The following is a 23,747-nucleotide window of genomic DNA, read 5'->3' as shown; positions in this document are numbered from 1 at the left end:
GCTACATGAACACTGTTTACATGCAGGCAGAGCTGGGAGGAGTTGGCGTTTTATTACTTTGACAAGTGAGAAGAAATGGGGCTGCAAAGAGGGGGGATTTTAATTTCACACAAGCTAAAATTATCCACATTACACGAAGCAGAAACTGGCTGGCAGACAACCACCGCATTAGCCACCCGATCATGCTCGAGTTTCTTATCTGGTGTCTTGCTAGGTCTGAGTTGCAATAGCCAACTGCCTTGAGTAGGTTATAAAGTTAAGCGAAAAGCCCAAAAACCCACTGTATAAAATCTGAAGTGTTTATTTAAGGGGCAGCGTCCTCTGCTGTGTTCCCCATCCATGACACCTTTCTCTGGCTGGGGAAACTGGTGACCCACTTGCTGGACCAAATTAATTAAATCTCATTCGCTCATTAACACTAACTAGAGAGCGACTGCTTATTTTAGAACCTCAATTATTTCCCATCCTCTCCTCCAGAAGGACCGCAGCATCAAGTAACCATTTGCGTGGCATTCGTGACGCTTCCCAGGATGCCAACGCCAGCTGAGACTCGGTTAGAAGTTTTGCAGCGGCGGTTCGTGTCCAAGCAGCGGTCAAGTGTCACTGGGGACGATGCTGAGCCAGCGCAGAGAGCTCAGCTGATGCTTCAGCTGTTAATTTACTGCAGGGAAAGGCTACTGCCGCTATGTACTGGTTTATGGCAAACAGGGCAACACCTTTTAAACTGACAAATGTGAGTGACGCGCGGGAAGCGTTTGACAACATCTTGCCAGTTTGCTGAAAGGGGATGGAGGAAAGCAGCCTGAATCATAAACCACCGGCTTTAATCTTCCACAAAAAAAAATTTACAAGCAGGAGCAGGAAGATAAATATAATTACAATATTCTGAAAAGCTCTGTACATATGTGCATCTATTTCTAATATTCACCAGGGGAATTACAATGTCTTTGTTCTGTGGCACGGTATATTTAGAGAGCAAGGTACCCTCAGCTCTACACAGGCAAACATAACTCCTCGCTTTTAACGAGAGCGTTGTCCAATAATTAGAAGGGGACAAGTTGGGGGGAGATTGAGATTTACCTTTCTCATGTTTGATCTTCAATGCTGATTTCTGGAGCTCGGTATAGGACGGGGAGTAAAGTAGGCAGGGCCCTTCTCTAACACATTCAATAGCTGAGCAGCCCACGCCAGGACAGGGAACAGCAGCACGGGCGCAGGAGCCCGGCCGAATTAAGGTCAGCCCCTCGCTGACTCACGGAGTGTTCAGAGCGTGCTGAGGATAACAGTGACCTGCCACACCAGCAAATAACAGAAATTAATGCTTAATCTGGCATTTTGAAACCTCTGAGTTAAATGATAACATCATAAATCCACAATATTACTTTTAAATGTCATTAACATTGCTGATGTTTCAGGTCAAACCCAAGTTTGAAACCGTAAACAACCCGAAGAAAAACATTAGCTCTCAGAGGCGAAAAAAAATACCATTTATGGGATAGGGATATATAGTTTTCTAAACTAGTTTGAACTTATTGCAGCAGCTCCTATTTATCTTGAACAATCACTTCATAAACTCCAATTCTGGGACTAAAAAGAAGGCAAACACTTTTTATGGACTGCCTCAGTTCATTTAGTTCAATTCATCATAGCTTTGTTGATGTAACTTGTGAGCGAATCCATTCATGCCGTGCAGCTTTATGCCAGCACGGTCCTTTAGGGATGGTAAGTGAGATGACTCCGAGCTGTCACTTTCTTCTCCCGATGTTTTACAGCCGCTGCTGCTGTAGGTGGTTTCTGCTTTTCCTATCACGGTGACATCTGAGTGCTGCTTTCAATGAGGCCAAATGGCCAAGTTCTAGCAGGTTTTGGACACTGGGAATTAATCAAAGTTCAACGTTTATGTCCCGTGCTCATTCATCAGCGGGAACAGCCAACACTGCTCCAAGTGAGGACACCTGGGTTTTCCTTCTGGTTTCCTTTCCCAGCTCTGCAGAACCGGGGAAGTTTGGTCACAGAAAGCCAGTGTGGATCATCACAGCTGGTCCTGTTTAGCATAAACCCCCTCAAATTCCCTGTCTGATCTCGGGCATGTCACTAACCTGCCTGAGAGCCAGTTCATCAGCTGCAAAGTAGGTATGTGTGACATGCAGAGCCCTGTCTGCGGAGTTAAATGCTGATTATTTTAACCCGTTCCTGTAAGGGTTAGCCAGAGGGCAGGAAGCTGAGCCATTTGCCTTTGGTTTTTTTGTCATCCTTCTTTATCAGGACAAACTTTGAACATTTCCATTTTTATCTTTACCGTATGCACCTTCAAAAAAAGCACACGGGGCTGATGAGAGTAGGCACCGTGTAGTTAGTTAGAAGGTAACTTTTTCTGGAAGCTTTTAAACACACAAATTTGATACTTTTCAGCCTCTTTCTTTGGTGTTCGATTTCTCCTGCTGGGGAAGCGCAGGAGGAGACGGGGCAGCAGGCAGTTTGGGAGGTGCTTGCAGCTTTCCTCCTCCTCTCCCTGCTGAGGGCAGAAGACAACAGCGATGCTCCTGTGACTCCCAACTCCCTGGCGCGCACACTCCCTTACGCTGCCGATCTGCAACATATTGTCTCTGACTCATTCGCGTTTCAAGAGCGGAGTTAGCAAGCTGCGAGGGAAGGAGGGATGCCTCCACGGTACCCACGCTGGGGCCAGGGCAAGAGCTGCCAAAGCCAGAGCCCTCTGCCAGGCACAGCGCTATCCACCCACGGAAAAATAGGGCAATCGTGTTTGCAGCCCTGGAAGCAAACGCTGAAACCCTTGAGAGATTTAACTCATTAAACTTGCCACATGTGATGGAGATGTTATCCAGCCCGTTGTAAAGAGGTCTAGAAAATAGCTGCTGCACGGTTTTAAAGTGGCTGCTATTAAGATGTTTTAAAGAGGGCGAGTGGGTGAGTTTGCATGTACAAGTGCAAGAGAGAGGGAAAGAGCACACATGCAAGCAAGCGAAAGAAATATTACATGAAATAAAGAACCAATTAAAGGGGGGGGGACACAGTCTCTTCAGAATGATTGGCTCTGTCTAAGCCGAGAACTGGAGCATTTAACCTTTTGTTTGTGTTTCACGGAAACGTTGCCTTGCTATCTGCCGGGGTCACAACCAGGTCACAGCCACAAACCATCCCCACCACGGCCAGTCGCCGTAAATCACTGCGGCTGGGATGCAGCCTGTGCCCAGGCTGGCCTCGGCCCAGCCCTTTCCGATATGCTTGTCACCCCTGGAAATGGTATTGGGAGGGCAATCAGGCACAAATAGGATTTTTGGTGGCAGTGGCTGCCGTTTTGCTTGTTTCTGAAGAATTGGAAGAAATCCAGAGCTGAACAGAATGGATTTTGCAATAGTGCGGGCACTTCTCCATCATTACAGCAGCTGGTTGGGGTGCTACGGTTGAGGTTATGTCAGCTTTACGATAGGATTGATCTGCCCCAGGACTTATGCTGGGAGCAAAGTTGGCACTTGGAGTCTTCATCCAGGAGAGAAATGAGCAGCTCGAATCCTCCTTTCGGAGGAGCTTCAATTCTAAGATTGTATTTGAACACAAGATTATTTTAAAATTGAAATTTTCACGTGTAGGATACAAATGTAAAGGGAATTGTTTATTCTCAGCTAAACCATCCCCAAACCTCTCATTTCAAGAGAGGACTCGACCAACGAGACAATTTGAGTTATTTAACTGCTTGCAGCCCAGAGGTGGGTCCGTTGATGAAGCGCAGCTTCGGTCGGGACACGCAGCTCTGAAGCTGATGCGTGAGCCAGACCGAAATGCTGGCAATCCCCGCAGGGCAGCAGGAACGATTTACTCGGGGCATAAGATACTGGAGTCCTCCTGCGGGATAAGCCGATGGAGACACACCAAGCCACAAACCTGGCCCTGCGTTCCCTCTTGCAGCTCTCTCTGGCAGGGGAGGCAGCGCCGGGCTCCCCGCTCCTCCGCAGCCCAGCCCTGCGGCCAGTTCAGACTTTGTTCCCTCTAATAAACACAGGATACGATGCAGAAAGCCCTTACTAACCCTCAGCCGCATCTCCTTTCCCAATTAACAGCAATTTTGCCATGTTTTGCCCAACCACCAGATGACAGCAACCTCTTTTTTTAGTAAATGGTATTAGTTAAGAGCCCATTAATTAAACGCACCACGGAGTAGAAGGAGAATCGAATGAAAACAGGGTGGGCTGAGAATGGCGAGAGGTCCCCTTTGTGGTCACGGAGCATTAGAAAACCAAGAGTGGATTCTTGCTTTTAAATGCAGGTTTTCCTTTCTGCTACGAAAGTAATATTTTTACGGTTATTCTGGGGTGTGGTAATAATCCGATATACATATGCTAAATCACATGTATTGAGTGTGCCCTGTCCAAAGCTGGAGGTACTCATTCTGTAGGTTACTTTCAAGGGGTTGTCCTGAAGGGATGCAGCCAGTAAGAAAGACTGGATTTTATACAATGAATAAATAAAAAGCTTTTCCTGCAAGCAAGAGCTTTTCAAACAAAGTGAAAACTGCACAAGAAAGTGTTAATTTAGTCAATCTTCCATCTTTCAAAGAAAAATAGAATCCAAAATATCCAAAGCCTTGTAGTGAAACAGATCCGGCAGAGAGCAATTTTTTAACTTACGTTTTGAAAATCGAGACCGATTTCTAATCAACCAAATTCCTCCCTTCTGCCCAGGTTTCCAATAAAAAACACGTAACTTTTTGAAGTCTACTAGGAGGGAAGGAATTATTGTCTCCTTGGCAGTTGGCTAAAAAAGTGCTGAGAGGCAAGCAGAGAAACGTACCGCTTCACAGAGCGACCACAGACGCATCTATCCACAAGGAGCTTAGCTTATTTACCTAGTAATCAAATAAATTGTTTCACTCTATCTCTCTAGGCTCAAGTCCTCTATTTATTCCTAGCGCTCAAACCACCGAGCACTGGCACAGCAAGCCTCCCCGCACACACTGCAAACCAGTGCAGCAAAAATAGCGCAAACATGAACTCGTCCTCTGCTTCCACACAACCACGCACCCGCTGCCGGTGCAGTCAGCGTTAGCCTGACCTTCCTAGCCACACACTAAAATACTTGTGTCGTTTACTCTAGGCGCAGGAATGATGCACGTCGCCTGTGTCCTGCTGCACACGTTGCGTTGCATGGTGCGCACGCTGGATTTGGGACACCCGTGCATCCCAAGGTAACGTGCAAACTCTTTTCACGGCCAATTTAAACACACGCACAAGCGCTGTGGACATCTCTGCTGTTGTTCTTCCTCACTGCATGTCCTTCACCCATATCACATGTACTCTTTTTCTACCAGCTCATCATTTGTGTATTAACTCTCGATTAGCTCAGAGCTGGCCCAATTTCTCTGCCCCCCTGCTGTAACACGTTAATGGAGGATTTGTACCAGCAAAGCGAAACGGCCTCTTTGCCCAAGAGACTTTCACTTAAACATCAAGCCAGAGCAGGAGAAAACCGGCAGAGGCTGCCGCCCCCATTGCTCACCTACGTGCAAAGCGGAGGGACGGCCTTACGGAAGGGCAGCCTGCGGTTCTCGGTACGCCACCATTTTCTGACTTGCTTTCACACATTTTCATCGGCTGCTTTTAACTATTTTGACTTGCAAAAACAGAAGCAAAAATCAACCAAACGCAGCACAACCTCCAGAAACATGCCCCTGGATTTTGTGTCCCTCTGGCACGGTGCCTGTGAAGGTCCTGCTGTAACCCAGGAGCACTGAGCAGATCAGGACCGTCTGCCACCCCAAAACTACTTTAGTTCTAGAACTGAGGTACCAGTGTGCTTACATCCTTACGCCGAATCTCCTCCATCCCGCCAGAGAGAGATGAGGGACCTCTTGCAGACCAGCAAAGAGGAAACCTGGCGTTATTTAACGTTACCTAGAACGAGAGGGTCCTGATCAATACAAGAGTCTCATGCTTTGCCCTCTCCCGACAGAAAGAGGCAAGACGCCTACACTGAAACATCCCCCACGCAGGAGGAGCGGATGGGGAGGATTGCAATGGCAGACTGGGACACTACAAGAGCCACACGTTGTAAACCAAGAGCACGGAGCTGGAAGGCCCCCAGCAGCGCCCAAAAGCAATCCCCCCCCCTTGCCAGCGCTCAGGGCCTGTGTTCTTGTCCTGGTGCTAAAGGGCATCACCGGCATGAACTCCCTAGAGAGAAGGAAGCTGCCACCCGCCCAGCTCCACGCTCTCCCACAAATACCGAGACACGCAAGGAGATATGAGAAGATATACTTTCCAGTATCAGAGACAAATCCAAATAAACTGAAAAGCAGAGACAAGCACACGGCTGTGCTTTCAGACAGAGGGAGAGGGCTCCACTGGTTCAAAACAGCCAGAAAAAACAACCCAGAGGTCCTGGTTCAACATCACAAGTTAAACATGGATCTAGTTCGGTTCACGCAGATACCTCACTTAAAAAAAAAAAAGACAACTCATCCTAAACATTCATAATGTGCACTGCTAACTGCATATTGCACCTCCAATCATTTGTATGACAGAAAAGGAACCTAATCCTGAATCTGAAAAACTATGTGATGGAGGATTTACAGTATTAGAAGGCAAACAGTGGCAGGTGTAATTAGGAGAAAAATTTGTCATGCTCTTGACTCTAGGAGAGAATGAAAGGTCTGGAATAGCAATCTCCCAAGTGTTTACCCAATGTGAGCGCACACAAGATGGAAAGCACATTTCCGACCACGGACAGATTAATATTTGATGCCAGAAAGAGAAATGCACGCTGTTCATGTTTATTTAGGATATTGTGAAATACAGTGAAATTTGCAATTTTATTGGATTCAGGGGTTCTGTGTTTTTGAAAAGTCCTAAGCTACTGTATGTTGTATAAGAAGCACATATGTTAGTAGTTTAGACATGCCAGCTGCAGAGAATGAAAGGGCTTCCCCTCCCCCTGATTTTAAAGAAGGGGAAGGGAAAAAAAAAAAAAGATATAAAAAGATTAGCCGCAGGATAAACTGGGAAAACTCCACTGAGCTTTCTGTGTCTCTTAATACTAATTTTAGTGGCTCGAACTGACACAAAGGAAAATTATATCTAGGTTACTTTGTCAGCCACTGCAACTCTGAAGCGTGGCATTAAAGCAACACACTCTTCTAACGGGCCGCGATGAGACCCAGCCGCGGGGGTGTTTCACGCTGCCCGACGAGGGTGTATTCCAGGGACATGCGGCGCTGATCACCTCCCTGTCCCAGGACGGTTTCCAGCACTACCGGCGTTTCTGGAACTTTGCTATGTTCGTACACAAACACCCAGTTCTGCCCCCAAAAGCGGGTGCTCCTTTGGGAAGGTCTGCCACCCTTTCCCAAACAACACCTGGACGCGGAGGCTTTGCCACAAGGATTCCCAGGATGATGACAACAAATAAATCAGCAGTATGGGGTGTGAACATGGTGTAATTTTGTCTACCCTTCTGCTAATTCATGAAGCAATTGGTTGCAGAAATGACACGTGTAGTCTGCTCTTCCACAAACTGCGGGTTCAGACACCCTGGCTCCCGAAAGCTGCCCCTGCCCACAAACCACATGAACTCCCCTGCTGTTTGCCACACTGCAGAGCCCTTCCAGGAGCAATTTTTTTTCCTCCAGAAGTTAAAAATTTGATCACATGCTAAGAAAAACAACATAGAAAATTATACGGACGCGTATTAACCACGTACAAACCCTCGCGCACATCACGACCCTTCATCAGAGGGCCCTCCTGCCTTTCAGTTGTGAGCTGGGCTCTGTCCGCTGGTTTTGGCGTTGCATGCAGCCATCCAGGGCTGGTGCATGGAAACCCAGGAATGGGACTAGTGAGCAGGTCTCAGGAAAACCAGGAACGGCACCAGCGAGCAGGTCTCGGGCAGCCGTACTCTGTCCTCCCTGCATAAACTCATGTCCTCTCCAGTGCTGTGTGATGCACACACCTTCGCTGCTGTCCCTTTATCCCTTTCCAGCTCAGGGCCCTGGCAAAGCAAACTCTGCTACCTGCTTTTTGGCACACCAGTTTTAGAGTGCTAGTATTGGGCACAGCATACAACCTAAATTTCTGCTCAAGAGTGGCAGAGGTCGGGCTGGAAAAGCAGCGCCGAGTTATCCAGCCTGTTTCTGCGCCTGGCAGCACGGCTCCCCGCAGCCCTGCCTTTGCTCTCGGCCGTGCAGCGCATCCCTGTGTCGCTGGAGAGTGCCGTCCCTGCATCTGCACGGGCTTTGTCCCCAGAGACGCAGCCTAAGCCTTTCGGGAGGGCTCCAGAAAATTACGGCTGGGATGATGGTGATAACGTGTGTTAGAGTTAAAAGGAAATCAGGATATTCTGGGTGAGGAAAAAGGAGGCAGTTTGCTTCTCTCATTCCTCTGCCCAGTTGTGAGCCCAATAAAAGGGATATATTATTCTCCTACAGATCATTGGGCAGGAGAGGAAGTGTGTGACAGCTTCCATATTCCCCACACGGCCCGGGTAGGGAAGGAGAAGGACGGGGAAAATTCTCCTCTCCCACTCGCAGAGGCAGAGCGGCAGAGATGGGGGTACCTGGTCACCTCGCAGTGATGCATTGCACGCGGAGAAATGGGTTGCAGAAGCAGACACATAATTTGTAGCTGGAGGAAGGACTGTTTGTAACAGAGGGAAGGGAATGGAGAAAGAAGGGAATAAAGGGCAAAATGGAGAAAATACACCGAGGGAGGCAAAACCTGGAAAGGAAAGAGATCTGTGCAAAAAGGCAAGGAAAGAATAAACGGTGAAAGTAATAAATAAAGCAGGTTCACGAAAGACTGAAAAAGACATAGGGAAATCATATCAATATATTGCGGTATGAGAGGAGGGGAGAGCAGAGCAAAGGGTGAGATGGGAGGAAGAACACGTGTGAAGGTTACACGGCACCTTCATTCATTTCTGTACCGAGGACGTTGGCTTCCATTAAAATATGTAAAGTCACCAAAGAGGCACACAGCCTGTGCGACCTCACGCTCAAGAATAAATGACCCAAAATGGTGAAGTCGGGGTCAGCCCCAACTCCTTTGTGAGAGGAGGCACATTTCACAGCTCTTAAGACAACTGAAATATGAGCAAAAACAATTAATTAACCCAGTGGTGCCTTGATGGGCAGCAGGTAGAGGGGAGAGGAAGACGTACGACATTTGTGTATTGCTTCACGGGGCTTCCAGCGTGTTCAAGGGTTTTGTGGTACTGCACTAAACCCTGGGGTACGATTAAAAAAAACTCACTGAACTTTAGGAATTAAAAATACTCTATCATAAAGGATTATACTATCTGTGAGCATGTATCACATGCACAAAACCCAATTCATTTATACAAACCCCACAAAAATACATTTTATATAGCTGTGTATGTACATACACACTGAAGTCTCCTAAGAGGTTTGCATGAGACAGACTTTTCCATGAACCCTATGCAGCTAAAATTAGTATGAAAATGGTGGTGTTTCATAAAAGAAAGATATGTGGATGCCCGTAAGTGCCATTTTATTTCTCAGTGAGAGGATAAAGTGTTTTTTCCTACATAATTTTTGATGTAGAGGCTAAATTAGGCCCGAGAAGAGGGACAATACAACTTTAAACATCATTAGTATTCAGTCTACGTAAGCCAACCAACAGCAGTTATGTATTTTTGCAAGTATGCATATAATTTATTGTGGAGAACACAATTTACATGGGTAGTCGATGCCTGTTTTATAGCCTCACAAATAGATGTATGAACTCAAGCATATAATGGCTCAACCAGCAGGCGCAAATACGTTCTAAATCTTCTAAATGTGCTTCACAAAAATGTAACTGAGGAATATAAAACAGATCAATTCTTGCATGTTATATATTGGTTTTTGATTTACAAATCTAATCTGGGAAATTTCTTTAGAAATGAGTGGATTTTTTTTTACTGAACTTCTTCTTTTACAGGATTGTGCCAGTCAAATCCTAGAGGATTCCCTTCTGTATATGACTGGTTTTAGAGGTTTTTTTATTATTATTTTAATCTATGTAGAGAATACAGTATATATTTGTAGCACTTGATTTCATAGCTTCCTCTATGTCCTAGTGCTAATTTCCTAAGGAAACCCTTTTCCGTTATTTACAAGCTCATAACACACAGTGTGTTTTTATCTAAGTTTGCCCTAATTAGCTTCCCAAAAAGAAAAGGAAAAAAAAAAAGAAAAAAGAAAAAAAACCCCACATTACTGTGTGGATTCTTGCACATCCTAGAAAGTTGGCAGTTTCATTTCTAATTCAGGTGCAGGGGGAAGATAAAATCTGGGTGTCTGGAATAAAACACGTTTCTAATGGGATGGAACGACAATCCCTTATTACCTCCCACCATTTTTCTCATAGTTTTGCTCCAAGTACAGCAAATCCCTGTGCTATATTTTTTCATAATGTATAGCTTGCTATTACCTCTCAAGAACAATTTTTATAGAGAGGGTGCCCTGTTCAATAGATCTGTAGTGTCTCCAAGGGGGAATTCACACAGGGTTTTATTTATGGTTACACTCAACTATACCATGTTGCCAAGCTTCCCCCTTTGGATTTGTCAAAAAAAATACTCCTTTCTCCACCAAAGCCTCCGCATCACATGGGTATTAAGATGTAAAGAAAATAATTATTTTGCCCTTTTTAAGACCCTTATGGCACTTGTCTGATATAACATCAAAAGAATAATAATAATTAGAAGAACAAAGTTGGATGTTTGAATATCAGAGAATGAATATTCCAAAACACAGGTTTTGCTTTGAAGCACGGATTATCTGGAATCTCCAGATAGATGATTGTTGCTGACTGATTGTATGTTTTCTGACTCACATACGAGCATTTATCTGTCTCCAAAGGTTTCTGGTATCATCTTTGCCGATACCAGAGCACAAACAAATTAATTCTACCATACCCCTCAAATATTCTTCGATTTAGATTCAAATTTTAGCCCTTTCCACATACAGCCCAATATTTTCTGTCCAATTAATTATAAATTTAGGGGAAAAAAAAAAAAATCACTGGAACTTAAAAAGGAAAAAAATGCTTATCATTGAATAAAATAAATCCCACCTTGTGATGACCTTTCCTCCAGTATTAATTTCCCTGCGGGGGCGTGTGTCTGAGCGCGTCTGTCTGTCTCGTTTTGGGTCCCTGTCTCTGGCGCGGGCACTGGCAGAGGGAGAGGTACGCAATTAAACTCATTCATTATAAAACACATTTGGGAGCAGAATCGGGGCGTTCGGCTCCCAAAGCCCATCGCTCCCAGCGCCGAGCCCTGCTCGCCCCAGCTACCCCCAAGCCCCTGGCACGGCGCGGCTGCTGATCCTGCAGCGAAGGTGAGAACAAAGAGACTGTTCTGCTCGAGGTATGACTACGGGCACCGCCAACTCTTACTGCCCTAAACTACTTGGAGTGACACAGCAGTGTGGGAGCTCAGAGCTGCAAAATAATTTACCAGTCATACCTGGAGGGGGGGAAAGCAATGTCATTTAAGGGCTTGGTCATGTTTTTGTTTGGGTTTTCCAGAAATAAGAGCAAAGCCAGAACCCTTTGCTCTGAATCCCTATGAAAAAAAAAGCAAAGACAAAAACACCCTGTAAATTTTGCTGTCATTCTCCTGCAAGAGTACATTAAGAACGCTTCTTTTTCCACCGGGAAAAGTATCTGATTTTCCAGAAAAGAAATTAGTATTTCTGGTTTTTTACAGTAAAAAGTCTACAGCTTGCCTATGAAAAGATCAGTGGCCCAGGTGACAAAAGTTCTGAGGAAAAAGGAAAACACTCTTATGACAACAATGATATTTCATATTAAAATCCACACATTTAGTTACCACTACATAGCTGTAGATTGTCTTTTCCATTATAGTAACTTCTACAACGCTTGCTATCTACTGAAGACAACTGTGGACCTTAAAGTGGCCCAATTCCTGTGAAAATCCACCTACCAAAGCCCCAAACGCCCGTTCTACTTTCCTGACACAGGATCGGGTTTTTAACGTGTCTCTACCTACCAGGTGAAGCTCAGAGGCAGCAGACCCCCACGATCCCCAGTGTCTTCCCTAGGCTACAGGAGCGATAATTGTGAATTCACTGGATGGCCGAAGGAAGGAGCCGGATCCCGCAGGAGCGGGCAGAGCAGAGCTGCTCATGTCCCATCAGGGTCGTTGCTCACCGACCACAAGCAAAGCGCTGCCGTAGCCTGCAACGCCACGCATGCTCTCACACACGCAAGGGCTTTCGTGTTTATACGAGATGTTCGCAAGAGGCTAAATGGCAGCTCTGCCAATCTGACCATGAGATACGAGGCGACGCAAGCCCGGCTAACAGCCCCGTATCCCCTCAGCTCCACGCCAAAGGTTTGCCTTTGTCAAGTCAAGGGCATTGGAAAATAACCCTCCTCTAGCAAAATCTTGCACAGCGCTGCGCATGGCTAGGCTAGACCTAATGACCAGGCTCAACTCTCTGCTCCAGAACAGCAGCAGCAATTAAGGAAAATTTGGCAAATGAAAAAAATTCAAGTCATCCACATCCTTATTTCCCTAATCACTGAGCAGAGTCTGCACTGGTGAGAGCAGCCCTGAAGGTCGGAGCCCACAGAGATTATAGACGGCACGTATTCAGGTTAAAGCATAGCAGTTCTTTCAAGGTGGATATTTATACACCAGGAATTTAGAGGGAGCCCAAACTCACTTCATGTAGGACACCAAAGAATCACCACGACAACTTTGAACAGAGACATTTAAACAGAAAAATATCAATAGGTCATGGAAACATCTAGGAGGAAAAAAAACTCTCTTTGGAAGGTTAAAATGAGTAAGATGAAAAAGAAGTACCTAGAGACAGTTCTGCTTAAAATAAGAAATGTAAATATTTCTCCGCCAAAAAATCATCGGTTCACCTGAGGAGAATTCTCTAGGGCCAGCCGTTGCAGGTAAAGACAGCGAGAGAGCACTCTCCTCTGGAAAACCAGGCTCCTGGAGTGCCTGGGAGCTCTCGGGGAGCTCCAGTGACTCAAAGCCCAGCACCAGCACACCCACAGGCTCTCTATCGCAGGGCATCAGGGGACCCCAGCCCCGCACGAGCAGCCCCAGCTTCCCCAGTGCTGCAGGTTCTCGCTGCACCCACTCGGACATCCTATAGTGTCCCAGCGCTGTGGGCAAAAAGGTGTTTAGATGATGACAGCCTACATGACACAAAGCTTCTTGCTGATACTCTCATAGCCAACGTCCTCAGTAAAGAGGTTCTGCCTAAACCTTTCACATTACTCATGATTGTAATTAAACTACCCTCTAAGAGCCAATACGAACGTATGCCTTTTGTTAAATCATTAGTGCTGTTACAGTCACTGGAGATGGTGATAATCTAGCCCAGGAGTTCTGCAAATGTAGGTTTAGATGTGGGAGTACAACTGGAGTTAAATTTCCAGACCAAGGTACGTGGAGCATCCCCACTTCATTTTAATTGATCCTGCCAAGCAAGATTGATTATCTGCGAAAGGGCATATTAACACTGGCGAAGTAAACAAGGATCTCTGCTAGCAGGAAGCAGAGATGCCATAAGTGAGTCGTGACTCTGCCTTTAGAGAGGACAAAATCCTGTGGAAATGGGGAAAAACAGGGAAGCTTTCAAAAGTCTTCCTGAACAGAAGGCGAGAAGGACAGCTTGCGAAGGAGGGCAGCACTGGTGGAGCTTCAGTACAGCTCCCAGCACAGGCAAAGCCCAATGAGATCTTGGTTGTCACGCTTCAGTCTCCGACAGTGTCCACTTCACAGCTTCTTCCAGGGTTCATGGAAAGGACCTTGATCAGACGCGCAGCGTGTCTAGGGACCACCAGGATACTCAGGCTCCCACCGCACAGCCCGTGCCAGAGGAGTCCACTGCGTGCACCTGATTCAAGATCTCTTTTCAAAGCAAGTTTCAAGAGGGAGGTTGCCACCGGCTTTGGTGGGCTTGGTAAGAGGATGAATGGCCTAAAGCTGCCCAACTGGAAGTCACAAGTCAGATTTGCACTGTGAGGACCCAAGCGCGCCCGCCGGGCTCTGGGTCTCGGTGTATCTGATGGTCACGCTCGCTCTCATCTTTTTCCTCCTTCCCAACGACAGCTTTGCCAAAATGCTAAAACCACAAATGCCCCCCTGTTTATGGTTGCAAGGAAAAAAAATATTCTCTTTCTCCTTTTAAGGCAGGCTGAAATAATAATGTGAACACACACGCAGGGAGAACGCGCTGGCTGAAGTCACATCCTGTTCGTTCATTACAGTAACAAATGTGTTCGACAGTAATTATCCAAAGGGGAGAATTCCAAATCTTCTCATCTTGCTCTCTCCTAATTAATTAATAGTTTAAATGTCATCATGATGGGAAGTGCTCATCAGAAGCAGAATCTGCTGCCATGATTTACAACTCTGCCTCCAAAGGCTCTGAAGCAGTGGCACCCCGGGGTTAAATTTAATTCAAAAATGTAAGGCTCTTATTGCGCTCCTAACCATTTTTGCACTGAAACTCCCCCATTGAGTGAACGGTGTGAAGGGAAGATGCGGGTGAGCACTGCCTTCCCCTGCTTTTTTTTTTTTCCATCATTAAGTTGGAAACTGAAAGATTAAATTAAAATTAGTCGTTTGTCAACTTGTTACAGATTTGTTGCAGATGGCAATTGAGGGACAAGCCTGCTGCGTTGCTGAGCAAAGCTGATCTAAAGAGGGGCCCTTGTACTTAGTGAGTGCCTATGTCAGAGCTTCTAATCCCGGCTGGAAAGGGAGCTCAGCACTCCAGCTCGAGAACAATGAGGAAAACGATGCCGTCTGCTTGCCGAGAGTGACGTGGTCCTTGTTCCCAGACAGCTTCCCCCATGCACTAAGCATTTAGCCAATTAGCCAGCACAGCTCTTCTCTCCTAGCAATTCTGGGCTGGAATAATTAGAATTTGCACTTAACGTAGCCTCTCTTGCTGCAAGAGGTTTGCACAGTGCTAGCAACCGTAAGTGAAGTTGTGAGCTAAGGGCAGCATCAGACCACAGTGTCCAGGAGCGGAGACTTCTGTGAGCCCAGGGGAAGCCCTCCAAGGCTGACCCTCAGCTCTCCTCCTCCCTGGCTCTGCAGGCAGCTCTTCAACCTAGGAGCTACCAAAACCATTTCGGTGTGCACCAAACCGTGCTCCCAGGAACCATCTGCTCCCGTGCAGATGCAAGTTTCCAGACCACTAGAACCAGAGCAGCTTTGCAAGCCTGCAGCCCCGTGCTAGCTTTCCGGCTGTGCGGCCTCTGCACCGAACACAGACCCTGCAAGAGCGGAGATTCATCCCACTCGAAGCCAGGAGTCCAGGACAGGTGAGACAGGTTGAGACTGTCCGCCCGTAACTATACAAGAAGTCAAGATGAGGAGCTAGCCCTGGCTGCCAAACTTTTCAAGTGCTCACGTTAGGCAAGGTGATGCCTGAGCTTATGATTTCTGCATAGTTTGATACCTACTGAGGGATAAACTACACTTTGAGCCTTAAGGGAAAGTCCTCAGAACGCTAAGCTGCAAAGTAAAACTAATCACCAAAATGCCTGGAAACAATTAACATATTCTCCACCTTTTATAGTTTGTTGGTTTGGGGTTTTTTTTTAACATTAATTTAACTAAAAACAAACAACCCTAATAATGTGCTTTCAGGTTGCAATGAAGACTTCTGTCCACATCATTCCAGATGAAACCCTGAATATATTATCACCAAGCATCATGTGCCTAATGGCAGAGTAGTCTCACGTGGACTCACACTCACATGGGGAAAAAAATCTTATGCATTCAGAGAAGCCTATACAGCAGTCTGGATTTTCAAGTACCGAGAGGCCAGCTGGGAATGTGATCTTCGGAAGATGCCCACTCCCATACAGGTATCCAGGTAGCTCCTTGAGTTGCAAAAAAATGCTCAGCACCTTCAGACTGCCATTACGACACCCACCAGGTCTTCCAGAGAAGTTAGCGCCCCGTGTCCTGCAAAGCTCATTCCAGTTGAGCTACATCTGAGCTGACAGAGCTCAAGTTTTCTGCTACAAGAGGACAGGATTCAACACAATGGCAGTGAACTACCCGAGCCGTTCAACTACAGCTACCAGCCACGTGTCCTTCACCGACGGATCAACTCCGTTTGGCTGCATGTCACATCAACCTGCTCACCTACTCCAAAATAACGATACGCCGTCCTTCGTCTCTCCCACCTTCCTTGCACACACATGCACACGTTTCAAATCCATGAGGTAGAAAAAGGGAAATTACAGATCTTTATGTACCAACTTTGTACATTTTATCCCTCCCTCCCCACAAAACAACTCTTTTATTCCCAAGAAGGAATGGGGGGTGGGAGCTTGTTATTTTTCTATTTCAGATAAAAGGTTGGCAAAAGAAGAACCCGATTCATGTCATTGTATTTCCTTATTGTCTGCATTAACCTTCCCCATGGTTACTTGTTCTTTGTAATGTTACACTTGTCTTGCTGCAACACATGAATACCCGAGCCAATTTTGTCATGCAAATGAATTCAGTTGGATTGTAAATTGTGTGAAGGAGCATTAGTTTATCAGGAACCCGCCTGCATGCTGCACCCAACTGATTTCTCCTATTCACACCAAGAGTGCAATGTTTTCTAGTTGATCCTGAATGTCCATTCAAAAGCTGTGGGGTTTATTATTATTATTATTATTTGTAAGGACTTTTACATTTGCATTTACTTATTTATTCAGTCAGTCACAAAGCTGTGTTCCTTTTCTAAAGCCTGATTTATATAATCAAAACCCACGGCTATACCATCAAAAATGAAATATTACTGCAACCCGTGTTTGTATTTATTGTAAGCCTGAATGGAAGGCTTGTACCCATGTTGGTAAGGAACAGATATTATAATCTGTGAACCGTCAGGTAGATATCGTTGCTGGCATTTCACACTATGAAATGAAAATATTGCTATTGAGGTCGATACCTGTATTTAGAGTGACATTTCTTCAGCCAACCCTGGGGTTATCACCGATCTGGAAAGCCCACTCAGGACAGGCACACAAACACTGCATCTACAGAGCAACCTCCTCCCCTCCCGCTGCCAATCATCCCAGGAAAGGCATTGCAAGGAAATTCCTGAGCTTCCCTTAATTCTCGCCCAAATGCCCGAATCCTCATCTAATCGCATGTCTGCTTCCAGCAGCGGTGCCCGCGCAGTGGTGGGGAACGCTGCCCCACCGGCCTCGTTAAGGCCCTGATCCCAACAACTTCATGCTCGGTAGCTGCAACGCCTCCACACCGTTACTTAGCCCCAAACCAGCACTGTCCCCGAAACCAGTGCAAATGCTCAACCGCCCCTTCGTTTCAACCCCAGGTTTGTCAGAAAGAGCTCGCACAACTTTGCTTTTGAACTGGAGACCAAACCCACGATCTAATTTCAGGGCCGATGACAAAGCTGAAGCCGGGAACGCAGACCAGGTATCAACAACCGACTCTTCGGCCTGCCTTGATTTGTAGGGAGACACAAAATTATCAATAAGTTGGTGACAACAGCAGAACAACCTCCAAATCAAGTGCAACAGCCTTATTGCTCTTCTTATCTCCCTGCAGACTAGGCACTATTTCACTGGGAAGCTTCAGAAATGAAACCAGAATTCACATTTCCTCACAATTTTCTTCCAGAATTATAGATGGAGTCAATCCGCTGCTAGGCACCTGCTTGATCGTACCTGATTAAACAACAAATACCAGGGCTATCGCGTGCCTTGCCTTCCAGGCGCAGCTGGAGGAATGGCAGTGGCATCCTTCCTCTCCCCGCAGCGCGAGCTGCACTTTGTCAGGACCGTACAAGACCAGCTCTACACCCTCACGCAAGCGCACCAAGATCCACGGTTGGTTCTTCGGCAGGGATGCCGCCATGCCTGCAGAGCTACTGGGAAGCCTGCAATGCCAGAGCACTTCCAAGAGACCCCCAGCAAGCTGCTGCCCTGTCCTGACGTGCCACGACTGCCCCATTCGCAGGGTTGTATTCTGCTGAGCGCTCATCGCAGCGACCGCTCCTCCTACCCACCGAGCCATCCTGCTACCGTGATGGAAAATGACTTTAGCAATGTCAGGAGAGCGTGGAGTGGGCTCTGACCCACAGAGGACAGCACTTCGTGGTCCACGGCGCAGAGGGAGAGAGAAGCAGCAAGGGCAGCTGCATCCTTTTGGGCACTGCAGTAGCAAATCTAAAATGAATGGGCTGGGGAGACTCTACTGGCTTTTGATCTCGGGGGACTGTCCCATCTAATCAGCCTTGAAATACAATGGAAGATCAGCGGGTAGATCCTTGCCCTGCATGTGCCATATGGATAGCAGATTAGGAGCCTCTAGGGCCGCTAATCCAGCACAATCACTAAAAAGGCACTTGGTTTAGTTATTAAAGCAGGGCTTTGGGACCGGGCTCTGGCAAAGCGAGGCATCGCGAGCAAATCTTCACAGCTTCGCCCAGCTTCTGGGCCTCAGTTTCTCCAACTGCAAAAAATTCTCCTCCTCCTCCTCAGAGGGGCATTGGAAACTAATTCCAATTTAGAAAGTACCTGTGAAAGCTCCAGGTAGTCAGTGTTACAGGTGTACAGAGTGGTTTTTACAAGCTTGCCTAGTAAAAACAACTTAAGGAGTGCGCTTTACCTGCTGTGGACCTGGCTTGAATTTGAACATAATTCTTTCCCCACCACGCTGAAGGTAAAAAGATCAAACTGTAGGCAACTGAGGAGGAAAAGGGAAAAGAGGAGCACCTAGAAAGAGCAACGGAAAGGAGACTTTTATCCCTTTGCAGGACAGCAATCTGGAAAAAATAAAATCGAAAGGGCAGGGAAGCAATGCAACAGCACCGGTGAAGACACCACCACCTGCACGGGACAGACTCGCCCTGTCCTGTCTCACCTTTTCAGGTTACTCCGACTGCACCGTCTCAGCACAACCCTCCAGGGAAAGCTCTGGCCAGGGTGGGTTTTCCCAAAGCAGAAGTTGAAACTCCAACAAAAATGACATTTTTTGCTCCAGAGATTTGAGGTGAGGATGAGTCCCCTTCCCCGGCCTCCGTCAGGGCTGCTACCCAGCGGGAAACAATTGGGCTTTGGGGTTTGTACATACAATAGAGGTTGGAGCTGATCCCCTCCGCGGCGTGGCGAGGGCCACGCTGCTTTTTGGAGCAGCCTACCCGCAGGCAGATGTGCATGGGGGTACAATCGATAGGAAGGCAGCGCTGGTCACTCCACAGTAAGCTCCCTCTGTATTTATTGTCAGTCTTTGGAGTAAATAGGTCTTAAGCTTGTGGCATGTCATTATAACTTTTTCGAAATAATGATGCTGCCTTTAGTTTTTTTGCTATAATTTATGCCCAATGCACTAGCGCCAGTCACTCAATACTGTAGAGTCTGCAGAGGTGGAGATAGCCCTTAATGAGAAGAGGTTTTGCCTTTATCTCCTTTATACTTCAACCATTATCTTCCTCCAGTCTATAACCATGCGGTTACCACTGACAATAATGCTCAGAGGCAACAAATGCTGATGAGTTTTCTATGCAGTCTTCACAATAAGTCTATCAAAACAACCTCGAAAAATTATGAACCCTAGTGACAGACAAATAGAACCAGCTTCAGCACGAATTTACAGCCCAAATGCAACGTTCCTTTTAATTCTTCAGGCTTTTCTTATCTCTGCTGTTCCTCTTCTGGCTAGGAGATAACAGTAATTCTTCTGTATGCTATTTTTTTTTCCAACTGAGTAAGATGTTCCTCGTGTCTTTCTGCTTGCTAAAGATAAAGGGTTAAAGACCAACTTGTGTTGGTCGCTTTGTGTTGGGGAAAAAAAAAAGTAATCAGTATTCAAGAGATTGTTATCGGAGGTAAAGCGCAGAGAACAGTAATTTTGCCTGCTTCAGTTAGGGTGGTTTTTTTTTTAGTTTTTTTTTTTTTTTATGAATGCACATAATGCCTGGAGTGTTGGGGCCAGATAAAAGAATTAGTGGCAGCGCAGGGGGACGGAAGCACAAAGTACACTGGAGAATTAGACTGTCTATCTTTGTCTCTCCCAGCTCATCCAGGCAGCCCGGGCTTGCAGCTCGTAAACAATTTAATCTTTTTGCTACAGTTAAAATACAAAGACAGCAAACCTCCTTCTTTCCAAACGGGGAGGGGGTACGGTACGGTGGGGCGAGGGGGAGAAAGGAGAGAAAAGGAGGTGGCAATTGTAGAAGGGAGAAATCAAAAAAGGGCTGACACAAACTTTTCTGCCTCAGTTTAACCTCTCGCCTTCCACCATCAGCATAATTTTCCAGCCAGAAATTCAGGAGGATATTTTATCTCACCAGCCAGCCCCACCTCCCATACGTTTTCCCCATCCTCTCTCCTCTCCACCTCCCCCATTCCCAGCTCAAAAGCTTCCCATTGTCGGTGGCTGAGAATTCCTTCGGCTCACAGGTTAAAAAGCTAAACAGATTAACCCGTGTAGGGAGGGGGGGGGGGAGAAATTAAAATAAAATGTGAGGCTTCTTCCCCCCTCCCTGCAGGAACACAGATTCAGGCTCTGCAACAAAAGTACAACATGGTTGTATCTTGCTCCTTGCCACGCAGTCGAGTCAGGAGGTCCATAGCCCAGGAAGCCGGGGAAATTCGTGCACAGGGGCCAGGCGGGAGGGAACGCAGCGCCTGAGCCCAGCCGCTTGCCCACGCTGCATGCGATGGGGCTGGCGAGATATTTCCTCCACCTCCACAAGAGGAAGGTGATGGAGACTCTCGGGCACGGCGGGAAGGAGCTTTGACCTTGTCCGGGCCACCACGTCTGCGGTGCCTTTGAAAGTCACCTCCGCTCTGCGAGCATTTTCTGCAGCATCCCGCGTTTGGGGGTTCCCCGGGGGGAAGCGGAAGGCACCGCACGTGCCCCAGGGGAAGGAGACGAACTTAAGGATGCGCTTAACTCCATGCTAGAGGGAGACAGAGGTAAACGGCTTCGGAGCTTTCCTAAATCAAGGCTTAAGTTCTGGAGACCGAATCAAGATGGGCAAACCAGCCCGTAGAGTCCATTGATAACTCCTGCTCTGCAACTACCGCAACAAGCACAACTAAACAAGCAAATCCAGAAAAACAAAGGCCCAGAGGAAGAGGCAAATAATAGCGAGGCAACTTCAGCATCAGATTTCCCTTAAGACCATTTACACAGCACCTCTACTCCTCACTTCCAAACAAAAGCTCCTCCCTGGGAACTCGATAATCACTCTTCTCCGTCACCAAAGTGGTCATATATTCGGGGTAATAATTGTCTGGGATTAACAAATGATCTAAACAATCATGGGTTGGACTGTGCAGTCTTTCCTCCCACATGCCAATCCGTATGTAAAGACTCCGTTTTGTCTATTGGTCCTTAACCAATCTGCACGTCACCCATCAATATCACTCATACATGAGTGACATTTACAGGAAAATAACCCAAAGGCTTAAAAAAACCAGCCCAGGAAAGCATAACTATGTTATGGTGCCTGGGATGAAAATAGCACGGGACCAGCTTGCTCCTTCTGACCACCCGACTGACATTTTCTCTGCAGGCTCCAAGATCCACCACCATCACATATCAGCCCCTAGCCTACCTATTGCATCTGCTGCCTTTGAGATCACAGCAGAGACAAACTACTTTTGGCACCAAACTACTTTCAGTTTAATTATTTTGTTTGGCTAGACAGATCGTGTACACAAACAGAAAATCAGAATAAAATAGTAGAAACATAAGACTTTGTAAGGAAGAAATATTATTCCTGGCTTTAGAGCGAGCTGCTGAGAGATACTCTCCCATATCTCCATCCAGGAATTACCAAGGACTTTAGAAACACTGTTTGAAATAGCCTCATCCACGGCTCCGAGGAGGGGGATTCTGCCAATTTGGTTAAGTACACGAGCAGAGAGCAGGGGAAAGCGTGTTTCAGTTAAAAACATTCTATTTCAACACTGAGGACCTGTTATCCAACTATTACGTGATATTAATGGCTGCATTAGACTCCCCTATACACTGCTGTAGGCTGATTTTAAACAACACTTCCAAGGAGGACAAGAGAGGGATTAGGATACAGCGCTCAGGATCCTTCTTTGAGAATCAAGACTGGCATTTAGAGCAGATAACCCACAAGCCCTGCCTGCTGCTCACCCACGGGCGCCCGAGGCAGGCATATCAGCGCTGTCCCAAACCGCCGTACCGGGCAGGGATGCGGGAGTGAGGAGGCGATGGGGAGGTTTGTGCCTCCCTGGATACTAAGATAAGCCAAACGGGAGCCGCTTTGGCACTGCGGGACGCAGCACCCAGCTGCAGCGGCTGCCCCAGGGCACAGGGTGGTCAGAGAACGTGCAACCCACCCGGGAGCATCGCAGGCTCCCGCTGCCAGCAGGATGGACCTGCTTCTGGCTCCAGGAGCCAGAAAGCCCTCGTGGCTAATTAATACAAGAAAAAGGTGCTGCAGATCAAGCCAGAGGTGCATAGAAAGGCTTCACGGTGAAAGGAAAGCAAAGCAGATGTTCTGCCTGTGCTCGTCACTTCCATGAACATTAATTCAAACGCTTTTTTTCTTGCACATATTAAGCAGGAAGGGGAAATAGTTAAACGATGTTAATATTTTTTAAATTAGGGGACAAGGAGATCCCGTTTAGGAGTCAAAGGCTGCTCTCACCCAAGGTTTTGTTTTAGAAAGGAGTGCAGAAGTTAATGAACCTAGAATAACCTTTAATTTTCAGTGTCCCCTCACTGTCTATTCACTCAACATTCATGGCAGTGGCATTGCTCCTAATGAATGACTTGGTATTCATGTAGCTCTCTCAGTATTACTTATGTGTCTGATCTCTCCTAATGGAAAAACTGATTGTCACTGGGAAGTTATGAGGAAATATTAAAAAGATCTGATCCACAGTGGAAGTTTCTTCACTGTAAATGAAGCTGCCAGATAACAAATGCAAATAAATTTGGGGAGCTTATTGGTACTGAAGTTTAGTGCCTTTATAATTTATATCTTTACTGGGGAGCATCTGATCTCCAACTTAAATGGAACCAAAATCATTATGAAAAGAGGAATCACCCTACTTTCTATACCCTTCCACCAGCAATCACAGCCGCAGCCTCTCATGTTTACATCACAGCTAATTTGTTTTATATCCACACTGAGGTGGAGATTCCTCACTAAGCCAAGAGAATTTTTTCTTATTTTTAAATTACCTACGCTGCGCTATACATTTATAGAGAAACTGTGCTGCGCATCCATCTCCTCCTCTCCCCTCCTGGGGACCTCTCCTCGGCTGTTCACCGCTCGGGCTCCTACCGCGCTCGCAGAAGCCGCTGCACGAGGCAGGCGGTGCCGAGTCCCTGCCGCGGGTGGTGGGAATTCGATATCCATACCCAGCAGGTCGTATTCTTCCAGTTTATCACCCTGTTGCATATCCACCTCACTCGGCACCCAAGTCCCTCTGGTCAGAGATGCTCCCAGTCCCCTCAGTGCCTGCCACCCTATTTCGACTCTCCCATGATAGTTTAAAAATGCACCTGGATCTCCTGACTATCCTGAAGGAGAATGCATTAAGGAAAAGAAGGCGGGGGGGGAAGGAAGAGAGACAGATGCACTGTGCTCCTGCTTTCTGCTTCCATTAAAGCAGTCATAGAGGAGCCCTCCTGGATTCCCTTTTGGCCTGCAACACGCCTGGCACATCCAACACAAACCTGGCAAACAACAAGGGGCCTGGCAC

The 23,747-nt window shown here is 46.7% G+C and overlaps 1 long non-coding RNA gene across 2 annotated transcripts in view; it reads right to left on the bottom strand.

Moving 5' to 3' along the window:
• Window positions 1-23,747, bottom strand: part of LOC127024498 (uncharacterized) — a 212,956-nt gene that overhangs the window by 122,885 nt on the left and 66,324 nt on the right. Inside the window, exon 2 of one of the 2 annotated variants that reach the window (XR_007767559.1) lies at window positions 11,088-11,186. The exons of the other annotated variant lie outside the window; for it this stretch is intronic. This is a non-coding gene — a long non-coding RNA (uncharacterized LOC127024498). The remainder of the gene's footprint in view (window positions 1-11,087; window positions 11,187-23,747) is intronic. 2 annotated transcript variants of the gene reach the window in all.

This window comes from Gymnogyps californianus, chromosome 20 (genome assembly GCF_018139145.2).
Source record: "Gymnogyps californianus isolate 813 chromosome 20, ASM1813914v2, whole genome shotgun sequence".
Taxonomy (NCBI): domain Eukaryota; kingdom Metazoa; phylum Chordata; class Aves; order Accipitriformes; family Cathartidae; genus Gymnogyps; species Gymnogyps californianus.
Note: the sequence above shows the minus strand (reverse complement) of the source record. Positions and strands in the feature narration are given on the sequence as shown.